Source organism: Aedes albopictus, chromosome 1 (assembly GCF_035046485.1).
Source record: "Aedes albopictus strain Foshan chromosome 1, AalbF5, whole genome shotgun sequence".
Lineage (NCBI taxonomy): Eukaryota > Metazoa > Arthropoda > Insecta > Diptera > Culicidae > Aedes > Aedes albopictus.
The window spans coordinates 54,102,851-54,116,370 of record NC_085136.1 but is presented as its reverse complement, the minus strand read 5'-3'; the positions used below and the strand labels follow the sequence as shown (position 1 = coordinate 54,116,370).

The 13,520-nt window shown below is 44.2% G+C and overlaps 3 protein-coding genes across 9 annotated transcripts in view; all 3 read right to left on the bottom strand.

The window, feature by feature from the left end:
• The window catches only part of LOC134284947 (melanoma-associated antigen E1-like), a 169,491-nt gene that overhangs the window by 107,343 nt on the left and 48,628 nt on the right, over window positions 1-13,520 (bottom strand). The window lies entirely within an intron of this gene.
• Window positions 1-13,520, bottom strand: part of LOC109398858 (ankyrin-1) — a 193,405-nt gene that overhangs the window by 133,798 nt on the left and 46,087 nt on the right. The gene's annotated exons all lie outside the window — the stretch shown is intronic.
• The window catches only part of LOC115256758 (uncharacterized), a 398,127-nt gene that overhangs the window by 363,736 nt on the left and 20,871 nt on the right, over window positions 1-13,520 (bottom strand). The gene's annotated exons all lie outside the window — the stretch shown is intronic.

Below are 13,520 nucleotides of genomic sequence, written 5' to 3'. Positions count from 1 at the left end.
TTTTGGAATGATTCTCTTTTGTTATGTTGTATTGTTTTACATTACATAAACCATATATTGTTATATTATCTTGTCATTTTCCTCCTGTTAATGGCATCTTAGGCTTACTAGATTTATTAGAATGCGCTTTGGGAATTCTTCAGAGCGTTTTGGATAACCATTCATATATAGGATCGCCCACGTCTAAGTCTGAGTAGTCTCTGATTGCATTAACAGTTGAAGCTTAGGCTCCCATGCCCCACCAGCCAGATAACCGGGTTTTGCAAACTAAGCATTATTTGTGGCAACACTTTGAGCGGCATGATGGAACTATGCCGAGCGCGCTAAGTATTATTAGACCACTAATGTAGTTGCATGAAGGGGGTGACGAGGTACATAAGTATCATTACAGCGTGCTTAACCGATATTGCAATATTGAGGTTCCAGTTTGACGAAAGTTTGAAATACATAACAACTCATGAGAAAACTGTCAAGTTTGATTCAAATATAAGTTAGGTTAAAAAGCGAACTCGCAGACGAACCTATATTAGAAGTCATTTCAGTGTTCAGTCCAGTCCATATGTTAAAGATGGCTCTACGTCAAAGATAAAGTTTGTTACCGTTTGTAACAGTAAGTCTGTATATTTGTGTTAATTTGTTTATTCTATTTGTAAAAAATATATATCTTGCATGTTTCCGTGTATATAATTATTTGAATTCAATAAATGCCCTACACATACCCCTAGATGTAGTACACTAAAATTACCACAGTACACTGCAATAAAAACCACCAATATAGTAGTTATAGTTCAGTGGAAAAAGAGAAACTAAAGGGAAAAAGGGAAAAAGAGAAGATGACTATCGAACGATAGGGGGATCATGCAGCGTTGAGAGAATGACTCGGCCTATTTCCCGTAAGGACTCCATTCGAATCAGTCGTTAGAAGTACCGAAACGTGAATTAAAAGTACCAAAGTTAGTTGAAAGTGACTAGTTTGAAATAAGCAATAATCTTACATAAGACGTGGTAGAATCAGGTGAGATTCAGCAACATCAAAGTTGGAAGTGGAGTAATTTCGGTACTAAGGTGTTACTTTTCTGGTATTAGGGCCCGTTAGCTTTTACCCAAAACCCGCTTCTTATCCGGCATTGCGGACAGAGCCGGTGACCCGGAGTTCCCGGACGTGCCAAAGTGGACCGTTGGGCTAGGTCGAAGTACCCGAGTGTTTGCTGAGAGTCCCGCCACCGTGAAGCTCCAGAACGAATAGGGCAGTGGACATAACCTCATTGTGTCCCCACATTGCGAATTACCCCGAGTTTCGGACGTCATTGAGTTCTGCCGTAACCCCTCTACGCCAGGCAACCGTCGTTGTCGCTGGTCCAACCCCCAGACCGAGACCAGTAACCACCAAGCGCTCCCGCCAATTCTCCAGCAGTTCCCGGCCGGCCCAATAGGTATTTATTTAATAAGTGCACAACAGAACACACACACACACACTCACCCACACAGACTTGTAAATTCTAGGACAATAAAACTATGAAATTATAAATCACCAGCTTTTTTCCATTACACCCACATATCCGAGGTCTGATTAGCCGACTAGGTTCCACTCCAGCCGACCTTGAGACCAGAGAGGTGCTCCAGATCGCGCTAGCCAGGAAAAGAGGTTGTTGTAGAACCCGGCCTCACACGACGAGCCGTTGCTCTGCCAAGCTTGCCGAGGTCTTTTGTCCTGGTAGCACGTGTGCTACCCCACCTACTAGTAACAAGTTTGTCAATCGCATTTGATTCGATTGTGGTCGAAGGCAAGTTCACATGAGAGAAGAGGAGAAAACTCCCCTAAAGGCAAATACAGAAAGAATAGTGTTGAACTCAGCCACTGATTTACGGTAATCTGATCTGCATCTTTCCGGGTTGGCCTACATTCGTATTTCTCTCATCGCACTCTACACACCTAGCCCGCCATATCTCTTGGACCCCTGCTTGGACCTGCAGTTCTTAGGACATCTGGTTTACCACTGATTTAAACATGTTATTGACTTTAAATTCTAGATTGAGTTTAAATAAGTGCGAAAGTAACATGAGAGATTTCTCTTCATCGACTCTCTCTTCTGCAAATTAAAGTGACAAGATGCAAATTCAATCAAACTTTTATAGACTTAGACGCTAGATTGCATCTCAACCTAGCGATTTATGACCAAAAAGTGCAACCATACTTGCATCTTGTCACTTTAATTTGAAGAAGAGAGAGTCGATGAAGAGAACTCGCTCATGTTAGTTTCGCCCTTATTTAAACTCAATCTAGAATTGATGTTTCAACTTATTCACTTTTTTCTGTTTCCTTTCCTTTGCATCAAAAAAGTCACAAACATCAACAAAACAAAGCACGGAAAAAATTTTACTGAATAAATAATTTAAAATTCACGGAAAAATAATATTTCTGAAAAGTGAATGGTTCAAACGTAAGAAAAACAGTATAATATATTGTTACATAAAAATCCAATGTAAATGTATAGTATAGCGAACCATTTCATTACAATACACTTTATTGTAGCTGGTACACTGTATGGTGCAGGAATGGTTTTCACCGAACACCCTATGGTTAGTTTTTATCCGGGCACTCCCACAGAAAATTTGACGTTTGAGCGGTGCCGACACCTCTTAAACGTCAAATTTCGTGTGAGAGTAAGCAGGCCAGAATAAATTCGTGCAGTAATCCATAGTGAAAAACATTTTTGGAAGAATTTTCAAATGAATAGTTTGTCACTTGTCTAACATATTCCCAAAGAATTTGTCAATGTCCTAAATATATTCGAATGAATTTCAGAATAATTTGCCTAATTATTTTTCAAAGAAATTATCGAAAAAAATTCAAAAGTTCTGTAGGAATTTGCTGAGGCAACTCTTAAAAAAAAAAACAATCACAAATTCCCAATTTCTGAATAAAGTGCCGAGTTTTTTACCTAAATAATTCTCAAATTGATTCTCAAAATAATTTCCAAAAGAATTTCCAAAGAAATTATCGAAGTCCTTCTCGAAGGAACTGGCGAAGCAAATGCTAAGATAAAGCAACTGAGATGAATGCCCTCTACGGTAAAATCTCAAAAAAAAAATGCTAAGATTTTTTGAAGAAGCAAACCCTTACAAGAATTACTGAAGGAATTGGATATAAGCGAAATAGTTTCTAAATTATTTTCCGAAGAAATTTCTAAATAAATTGAAGAAGTAATAATCAACGAACTTACGATGGAATTCTCATAGGAATGACAGAGAAATATCGTAAGAAAATTGTCAAAGGAATTTATAGAAGCACCGATGGAATTCCCAATGAATTTTCCGAACTCATTTCCAACGTAATTTTCGAAGCAACTTCTAAAGGATTATTTTGTCATGTATTTATGACCTCTTCAATTAATTTGATAGGGAACCCCTGACGTAATTCTGAGGTTAACTTGTGAAAAAATCATCCTCAAACAGCTGCTGTTACAAAAATAGAAATTTCAGATTCTACTACGTATTGTAGACTAGAATCTTGATAATGTGGTTGCTTACATGTTGTGCTTAGTCGATCCAATTTTCAGCTGCGTCTGTGCAGCGGAAATCGATTTTATATCTTTAAAACAGCTAAATGAAGTCGTTAGAAAGAAAAGGAACATAGTTAAAAAAAATACAGCGCAACAGCCTACTGAGGAATTCCTAAAGGACGTTCTAAAGGTGGAATACCTTAGGTAATTACCGGAGAAACTTCTGTAAGACTTCCTGGAACGCTCTTGAAATTCTTCTTGACGAGATCATAAAACATACTGGAGAAACTCTTAAGTACCTAAATACTTTACAAACAAAACACTAAGATGTTTTGAATGAATATCTTAAAGAACTCATGCAAAAACTCCTAGAGGAACACTACAAAAAAAAATATGTACCTCCTGAGGGAGTGTTCGGAAAACTCCTGAACAAATTCCTAGAAGAAATCATGAGGGAGGAATTCCTGAAGTGCTTCCAAAAGAAATATCCTGAAGGAAGTTATACAGAAATTCCCGGAGAAACTTTTTGAAGACTGTATAGAGGACCTCATGAAGAAAATTTAGAAAACTCCTTTAGAAATTCCTAGTAGACCTATTGAAGGAATTTTAGGAGAACCTTCGTAAATAATTCCAGGACAAAGTTCTGGAAGAATTCCCGGTAAACTCTTGAAATTATTCTCGAGGAGCTCATGATGAACTTTTTTGGGAAACACTCAAAGAAATACTCGGTAGAAGTCTTATTAGAATTCACGGAGAACCCCTTAAGCACATCCTGAAGGACCTCCTCAAACAATTTTCATAGAAACACCTATATAAATTCATGAAGACACTTCACAAGGAATTTCCGAAAGAAGTCTTGAACGAATTGCCTGAAAATTTTCTGAAAAACACTCATCATCATCATCACTTATCATCAGGCCTCAAAATCCCGCAAGAATCCTAACGTAATGTGAAAAAATGCCGAGTTAATAAGGGGCCGTTCATAAACCACGTAGTTTTTGGGGGGAGGGGGGTCTACCCAAAGTCTACGCTCCATACAAATTTTCAAATTTTTGTATGGACGAAAGTGTACGAGAGGGGAGGGGGGGGATGGTCTGGGATGGCCAAAATTTGGTCTACGTGGTTTATGAACATCCCCTTTTTGAAACAATTTTCAAATCAATTGCCGGTGTACAGGGCACTGTGTGTGGTGGCTTGAATCACGAGCTTGTTGCACCCTACGGCGAACCTAGCATTTAGAAGATGGCAAAGAAGTTGAAATGATATGATGGGCAGGGCATGTTGCAAGAATGCCGGACAACAACCTTGAAAAACTGGTGTTCGCCAGAGATGCGGATGGTATTTTGTCGGGCCGCCACTCAATCGCACGTCGTACAACTGAGTCGCGACGCGACGCGACTCACGACTTTTTCTAAATCATTTTGGAAATAGTGCGCATCTATCTCCTTGTCATTAGCAACACAGCGCACTAGTCGCGAAAAATTTGCGACACTTGTGGACCAAGAAGAAGGCAATTTTTGATTGAATAGCCTGATTCCAACCGGATAGACAATAAAAAGACCTAAAGGGCCGCGCACAACGTGGGCGGAACAGGAGCAGAATGATCTGACAAATGTGGGACGCGGCCGATGAGACTGCAGCCGTGAACCGAGTGTTGTGGCGAGGAATTGTAGATTCAGTTTTATTTTAATAAATGAATATATGAACATCTAATCTTGCATCTAATTTATTTGGATGGGTCTAATACATCACCTTGCCACTTGTGAGAACATGGTGAACCTACTAGCCCTGACCATTCCATGCAAAAAATTAAATATTTCAACATAAAACGTGCATTTTACTCACCCTTTAAGCGATTCTGCCCGCCACCGCACTGCTGTCGGTCATTTCCTAATTGTTCGATCGAAAGCCCGACCGTCGGTCAACTGGGTGTGCGTCGTTCCGGATGGATTCTCTGAGACGGAGGTTTTCGGTGTAGGCTCGGGAAATGACGTTTTGTTATCCACATTCTATCGGTCGTCGTGGTTCCTTTATCGTGATCTGGCGGGGGATGTTCTGGCTCATACTGGCCCATTTGTAGCCTTTGCTTCTTCCGACAGATTCTTTTTGGAGGTTCCTTGGGCGGCTTTGATGTTGTCGATACCGTACCTTGGGATCATCGGTAGGTTAACCCAAATTGGTGTTTGTTTCTGGGACAGGAAGTTGTGAAACGCAGAAATCACGGTGGGTGGACCAGGTGCAGCGTAGCGTAACCTAGCGAACGTTGAAAACGTTTAAATTGATCGCGATTTAAAAGTTGCAACCGCAAAGCGAGTGCAAGTTCTTCCTCCAGAATGCAATCCCACCCGGAATGGAACTTACCTGAAATCACCTGCATTGATGAATCCACTTATTTCTGCTGCCCAGAACCGATTACTTCGGGATATCACTACTTCCGTACAAAATAATTTTGCCAATTATTGGCAAAGAAACAAAACACACTCCACTTTCATGCGGCTGACGGAGCTGGACGGAGTGGAGATCAATGAAAAACATCAACACGGCACACACACACAATGCACGGATGACAGTTTGGAAATAAAACAAAGTTTTATTCCAGTTTCAAATCGATCCGCGTTTGAAACAAACCTGTCGAGCAGTTGTAAATTTGTTTTAAAAATGTGCTCGAAAAATAAAACTAGAGCTGTGCATTGCGAACACGCAGTTTCAGTTTCAGATTTATTTTAAAACTCGCCATACAAAATAAAACAGCGTTGCGAACGGCCTAAGCGTGTTTTTGATATAGAATGAGAAAATCTGCTGATTAGATACCAAACAGGGGGTCCTCGGGTAATGTGGAGATCGACCCACTAAAAACTCATTCTCTCTTCCTTACTTTCGTGGTAGCCCGTTAGGGATGACTTCGAGAAGAGAGGGTACTGTACATGAGTACTCTCTATTGGTAAGCTGAGAGAGAGGAGACAGCTGGCTTCGATTGCGTGTTATTTAATGTCAAGGAGGATCTGTCATAAACTGTCACCGCGAACCGAGCTGAAAATCGCACATTGATGGTGTGGAGTTGCCAAATATCCAAAATATTTCATTAAAAACCCACCTTGTTTGTTGAAATTAAAAAAGATAAAATGATGATGGTCAGTTTCTCTCTACCAGCGCAACGAACCCATTTATTTTCCATGCTCTGTTGCAGCAAACTCAAAATGCAAAACAGTTTTGACCAATAATGAATTTTCAAACCATTGTGCGGCACACAAAATTGTAAAAATAAATAAGAAGAAGAAATGTAAACATCTGCGCTGTCTCCTCTCTCTCAGTTGGTAAGCGTTCCACCAGCTACAGCCTTAAGTAGTCCTCTTTCCCCTGAAGCTTAGGTCCTGGCTAGAACTTTAGGGGGCTGTTTTATAACTCGAGTACGCCTGCGAGTGCATGGGGCTGCAAAACGATGAGTCGAAATGGAGAGCGTCCAACATAGCTCTGGTCCTCACAAGTTCCTACCGCATGCTTCCACGGGTCAAGCGATGACAAAGACCGCCAGCTAAGAGTTGTGTGCGTAAATTACGAACTGATTCTACGGCAACGACTTTAAGGTGACTCCCCGTATCACTCCTATTTGAGCACTTCTTTTTCGATTCTTATTTCTAACAATCATCGAGCGCAACAGTAGTGGTGTTGCCTTTTTACATTTGCTCCATAAACAAACAAACAAAAATAGCACCGTTTTGTTTCGCTTCCGCCAATGTAAACATTACAAGATTATGAATCCTTTAAAAGCAACTCAAGCAGTAGACTACTCAGTTTTGCTAAATCACAATCAAATACATCTCAATGTTACGAAAAACATTGGATTTTATGTGTAATAAGCAAAAAATGATCGTATACTCTTAGGGAACGTTCAAAAATTACGTCCAACATTTGGGGGAGGGGGGGGGTCTAGAAAAGTGTGACAGTACGTGTATTGGGTATAGGGAAATTGCGTGACAGAGGGGGGAGGGGGGGTCTAGAAATCCCGAAAAACGATGGACGTAATTTTTGAATCTTCCCTTAGCATGCTCTTCCACTGTTGATGTTTGCAAGCAGCAGCAGTGTTGGCGGACAGTGCGGAGGAGATTTCACAAATAAAAATTATGTGCTTTTATTACTATCATGTGTGATTAAAAGTACAACAATAATCATTGGAAGAATAGTTTTCGATTTTACGACGTTTAATCGATAAATTTGAGTTGACCATTTCAATGATTTTGATTGATTTTATTGATGAATTGGCCCGCAAGATCGACATCACTGCGTTCAATGATTAATGATTGTGCGCCAGAAGGCACCGTCGCGACGCGCTGCTGCCGTCGTCGTTGTACTGTGGTGGGTGGTAAACATTGCCATCGAACTCTTGGTGCGGCTGAGACAAATTTATATGATTTTCAAGTTTGAGTGAAAATATTTCTTTGTGGCATAGATAGTTCGAAAGAGAAGTTTAATTGAAATAGTGTGTTATATATTTCTTTTGAAAATATCTTGCGTGAAGTGGAGATTTTTAGAGAAAAGGTAAGCGTCGTTTTTCTTGCGTAGGTGTATTAGTGCAATACTGTGTAAAGTTGAATTTGGATGATGATTCTGAAGAAGCCATTTTGTGATGACACAAGAAAAGGCCTTAAGCGCGAAACAACGGGCAAGAGTTGGAACTTGGAATGTATTAACCCTAGCCCAGCAGGGTAAACTGGCACAACTAGCCAATGAGGCATGCCGTATGAAGCTTGAGATCCTAGGACTGAGCGAAGTCCGTTGGCCGAACTTTAGAGAACACAGATTGGCGCCGGGTCAAATACTGCTAAGCTCTGGCCTACGAGGTGAACACGCTCCTCGCCGGAGTTGGTTTCCTGCTCAGCGCTCACGCCCACGCAGCGCTCATGAAGTGAGAACCTATTAATGAGAGGATAATTGTAGCCAGATTCAGAACACGGGTTCGAAACCTTACCATGTTTCAATGTTACGCGCCAACCGATGCTGCCGAATTGCAAGACAAAGAGAACTTCTACAGTCCACTGAATGCTGTCGTGGGCAAGATTCCGAAAGGTGATATCAAGATCCTCATGGGCGACTTCAACGCGAAGGTTGGTTCCGACAACTCGGACTATGAGCACGTGACAACAGTGACATGGTGATTGGGGGATCGCTCTTTCCTCATCGACCAGTGCACAAAGTGACGTGGGTTTCCCATGATGGCGTCACGGAAAATCAAATCGACCACATCTGCATCAGCCGAAAATGGAGACGGAGCCTTCTTGATGTGCGGAACATACGCAGCGCCGGCCGACATTGCGTCCGACCATCATCTCCTAATCGGCGAGACTGCGCATTGCTAAGATCCATCGACAGGAGGATCGGGAGCCGGTTCAACACACGCCGCCTGGAAGACGCTGCGGTGAAAAGTGTTGGATGGCAACCGACAATCTAGTATAGCAACATAGATAAACATATCGTAGTAGGCTAGACTAACTTTGAATAAAAATTTTCTTTACTTCCACTGTAACACTTACCGAAACCAAACGTGTTTTACTGGCTCTGCCAATTCAAAGGGTTATCGGCCCAGTACGGAAGTAGTAGATTTTTGCTTTTTCAAGAAGTCCTCAAGAAGTCATCAAGATGTCGGAAGAGAAGCTCTGGCTGTTCGACGGAAGCAATTTCGGGAATTGGAAGTTCCGGATCGAAGTCCTGATGGAAGACCGAAATATGCTCGACTGCTTGACGAAGGCCATCGATGAAGAAGAGTACGCGAGGGATCTCGTCACGGATACCGCGGAACAACGTGCACGGAAGAAGAAGCTACTCGAAGACCGGTGGGCCCTGGACAGAAAGTGCAAAAATCTTCTCATTCACCGGATCTCGGAAGACCAGCTGGAGTATGTCAAGGACAAAAAGACGGACAAGGACGTTTGGGATACCCTGCGGAACACTTTTGAGCGGATTGGGATTGCTGGTAAGCTAATTTTGAAGAAGCAATTCCAAGAGCTGAAACTGGCTGAAGGTGGCGACGTGAAGGCGTTCCTGCTTCGCTTTGAAAAGATTCTCCGGGAGCTCCGAGCGGCGGAAGTGAACATGCAAGAAGAGGACGTGGTGTGCCAGCTGCTTCTGGCGCTTCCCAAGTCCTACGAAGCACTCATTACGGCCCTGGAAACGATTCAGCCGCAGCAGCTGACGATGGAATACGTTAAAAAACGGCTTTTGGACGAGCAGGTGAAGCGAGTTCATTCAAGTCCTGCGACCGACGTGGATAACTCTGGAGGCTCGGCGTTTTCCGGTAAGAAATCGGGAATCAAGTGTTTCGGCTGTGGAAAGTTTGGGCACAAGCGCGCTGAATGTCCCGATCGTTCGGCTGAAGACCCGGCCCCGACCCGGCCGCGCAAGTCGGGTGGAAAATTTCAGCGACGACAGAAGTTTGGAGCCAACGTTGCCGAGGTGATGACGTTCGTTGCTACGGGATCAACAACAAAATCCGTTGCCATGGTATCGAAGCAAAACATCGACTGGATCCTCGACTCAGGTGCGACGGATCATATGGTAGGAAGCAAGGAATTCTTTGAAGAACTGCATCCGTTGGCCAACAAGGTGCGTATTGCGGTAGCGAAATCTGGCCAAGCACTTTTGGCCGAATATGCTGGAACCGTGAAGGTCAACATGCTGATCGATGGAAGGAAGGTACCGGCCCAGGTGAAGGATGTGCTCTACGTCCCACAGTTGGAATGCAACTTGTTTTCGGTACGGCGGCTGAAAGATAACGGAATGACGGTAAGAATCTCGAACGGAACAGTAGCGATTTTGAAGAAGGGTACGGTTGTGGCCACCGGAAGAAGATCCGGTCAACTGTACAAGTAGGACATCGAGCTCCGAGAAACGGCATCTGGTGGTGTCGATGAAGCATCCGGTGGAGCATTGGCAACGAAGGAGAACGTCTACGATTTGTGGCACCGGCGATTCGGCCACCTAGGACCGGCGAATATGAAGACTCTGTGGAAGCGTGGAATGGTGGAAACAACGGCGAAGATCTTGGATTGGCCTGAACGATGCATCTGTGAAGTGTGTCTCCAAGGGAAGCAATCAAGACAACCGTTCGACGACATTGGAGGGCGACATGCGTCTCGGCCATTGGAAATCATCCATTCGGACGTATGCGGTCCGTTCACGCCGAGGACGTGGGACAACAAGCGGTTTTTCGTCACGTTCATTGACGACTACAGTCACTTTACGATCGTCTATCTTCTGGAGTCCAAGGATGAAGTGCAATCGAAGTTTGAGGAGTATTGTGCTTTAGTGACGGCGTTCTTCGGTACTCGAGTGGCTCGACTGAGGTGCGACAACGGCGGGGAGTATACCGGAAATTCCTTCCGTAAGTTTTGTCGTACACAAGGCATCAGCGTGGAAGCAACCGTTCCGTATAGTTCACAGCAAAATGGGGTGTCGGAGAGGATGAACCGGACTCTACTGGAGAAATCGCGGTCAATGGTACACGAAGCTGGCTTGGATAAGTCCATGTGGGGTGAGGCGGTGTGCACCGCTGCGTATGTGTGCAACAGGAACCCAACATCAGCGCTGAAAGAGAATAAAACGCCGTATGAGATGTGGTATGGACGAAAACCCAACATCGACAAGATGCGAGTCTTCGGATCCGTGGCGTACACTTGGGTTCCGAAGGAAAAACGTGGTAAGTTAGATTCCAAATCGGAGAAAAATATCATGGTTGGATATACGGCAAACGGGTACCGAGTTTGGGATCCACGTAAGCGGAAAATTTCGATTGCGAGAGACGTTGTGTTCGACGAGCAGCGAGTTGGTCCTGCGGTACCGATTGTTCCAAAGAAGGTGCTGTACAGAAACGGAGAAGCAAGTGATCCGGATGAGCAACCTGAGCCCAGGCCGGAATCCACTCCGGTAGCGGATGACGTTCAGCATGACGAAGCAGTAGCAGATGTGCGGGAAGACTATCTGACACCTGACGAGGACGACGATGCTGAACCTGCGCTTCCTTCGCAACCGGAACGTGTCAACTGCCCAGCAGAAGTGATCACGAGGCAAAGCGGACGGGAGCGCAAACTTCCCGGTAAGTTGCTTGATTTTATCACCGGCTTACAAGTTTCTACCGCTGCTGAATGTTCTACAGAAAAACCCGACGACCATGACCATTCGACGCTAGCGTTTGCGTTGAACGCTGAATCATTCGTGGAGAACTTGCCAGGGACAATCGATGGGCTACGACAGCGAGACGACTGGAAGCTCGCCATTGCAAGCGAGCTGGAATCGTTGCGGAAAAACGAAACATGGGAGCTCGTTCCGAAACCACCAGGCAAGAACATCGTCGACTGCAAGTGGGTTTTCAAGGTCAAGAGAGTTGAAACCGGTAACATCGACCGGTACAAAGCCCGCCTGGTCGCCAAGGGCTATTCTCAGCGGAAGGGCTACGACTACGACGAAACTTATGCACTGGTAACGAAGGGGACCACGGTGCGTGTGCTGCTGGCGGTCGCGAACCAGATGGGATACCACATGCACCAAATGGACGTCAAGACAGCGTTCCTGAATGAACTGCTCAAGGAGGAAATTTATATGCGACAACCCGAAGGCTTCGAACGAGGTGACCCCGGCCTTGTCTGCCGCCTGAAGAAGTCGCTCTACGGATTGAAGCAGACCCCACGGAGCTGGAACTCGGAATTCCACAACTTCATGCTTCAGCTTGGTTTCCAACGTTTCAATCTGGATAGCTGTCTCTACTGGAGAAGCGATGGGAAGAATGTCGTCTACCTCCTTTTGTACGTCGATGACATAATCCTGGTGTTCAACCGCCTGGATATAATTTCTGGAATGGAGAAAAAGTTGTCAGCAAGATTCGAAATGACCAATGTCGGAAATTTGAAGAATTTTCTGGGACTGAAAATTGATCGCGATCAAGCGAAGGGAATGATGAAGATCAGTCAACCGAAATACGTCATGGACCTGCTGGAGCCTTTCGGCATGGCGGACTGCAAACCTGCAACGACACCGCTGGAACCAAACCTCAAGCTAGAACGAGGAGAAAATAGAACCGTGACCACCGAATCTTATCGAGAGCTGATTGGCTGCTTAACGTATCTGGCTCTGGCATCAAGACCGGATATTAGCGCGGCCATGAACTTCTTCAGCAGATACCAATCTTCTCCATCAAGAAATCACTGGAGTCATCTGAAGCGCATTCTCCGATACTTGAAAGGAACCATTCACCATGGTTTGATTTTTCGGAGGAACCAAGAAACGGAACCACTAGTAGGATACGCTGACGCTGACTGGGGCAACGATCCTGCCGACCGCCGGTCAGTGTCAGGTAAAGTCTTTCAAGTATTCGGTGGTACTGTTTCCTGGATGACCCGCAAACAGAGCACCGTTGCACTAACATCTACCGAAGCGGAGTACGTTTCCCTCAGTCAGGCGGTATGTGAAGCAATCTGGCTAAGGAACCTCCATAATAATGGAATAACATAATCACCGTTACGGTCCGGTTCAAACCCCGATAACACCAAAACCAGCAAAAAATACTATCTAAATCAGCTGGAGTGTGTAGGAAGCGAGATCGTCGAGAGAGCGAGAAGCAGGCGTAAATCTATATTTGTTTTGTTTTGCTCGACGAGGCGTTACCGGCGTTACGCTTCTTTGACATTTTGATAGGACGCTCCTGAAGGTGTTGCACTCCGACAGCCCGTTATTTTGCCAAAACCTGCTGTTGGATAGCACTATAGGCGTATATACGGCCAATTAGCATTAAATGCCTTGTCATAAAGGCAACTATAATGCTGCAGGAATGCTATTTCAAATGCCGACTGGCTACTGGGGTATTCTACATGGGAAATTTTTTTTTTTTTTTTGTAGTTTTGAATAAGTAGAATAGAAATTTGTAGTTCATCAGCCACTGGCAGTGGAACTTCTTCAGCTCATGGTGTACGTTGGATGAACAAACGCAACCGGATCGAATGTAGTGCAGCGGTGCAGCGGGCACAAGCCGCT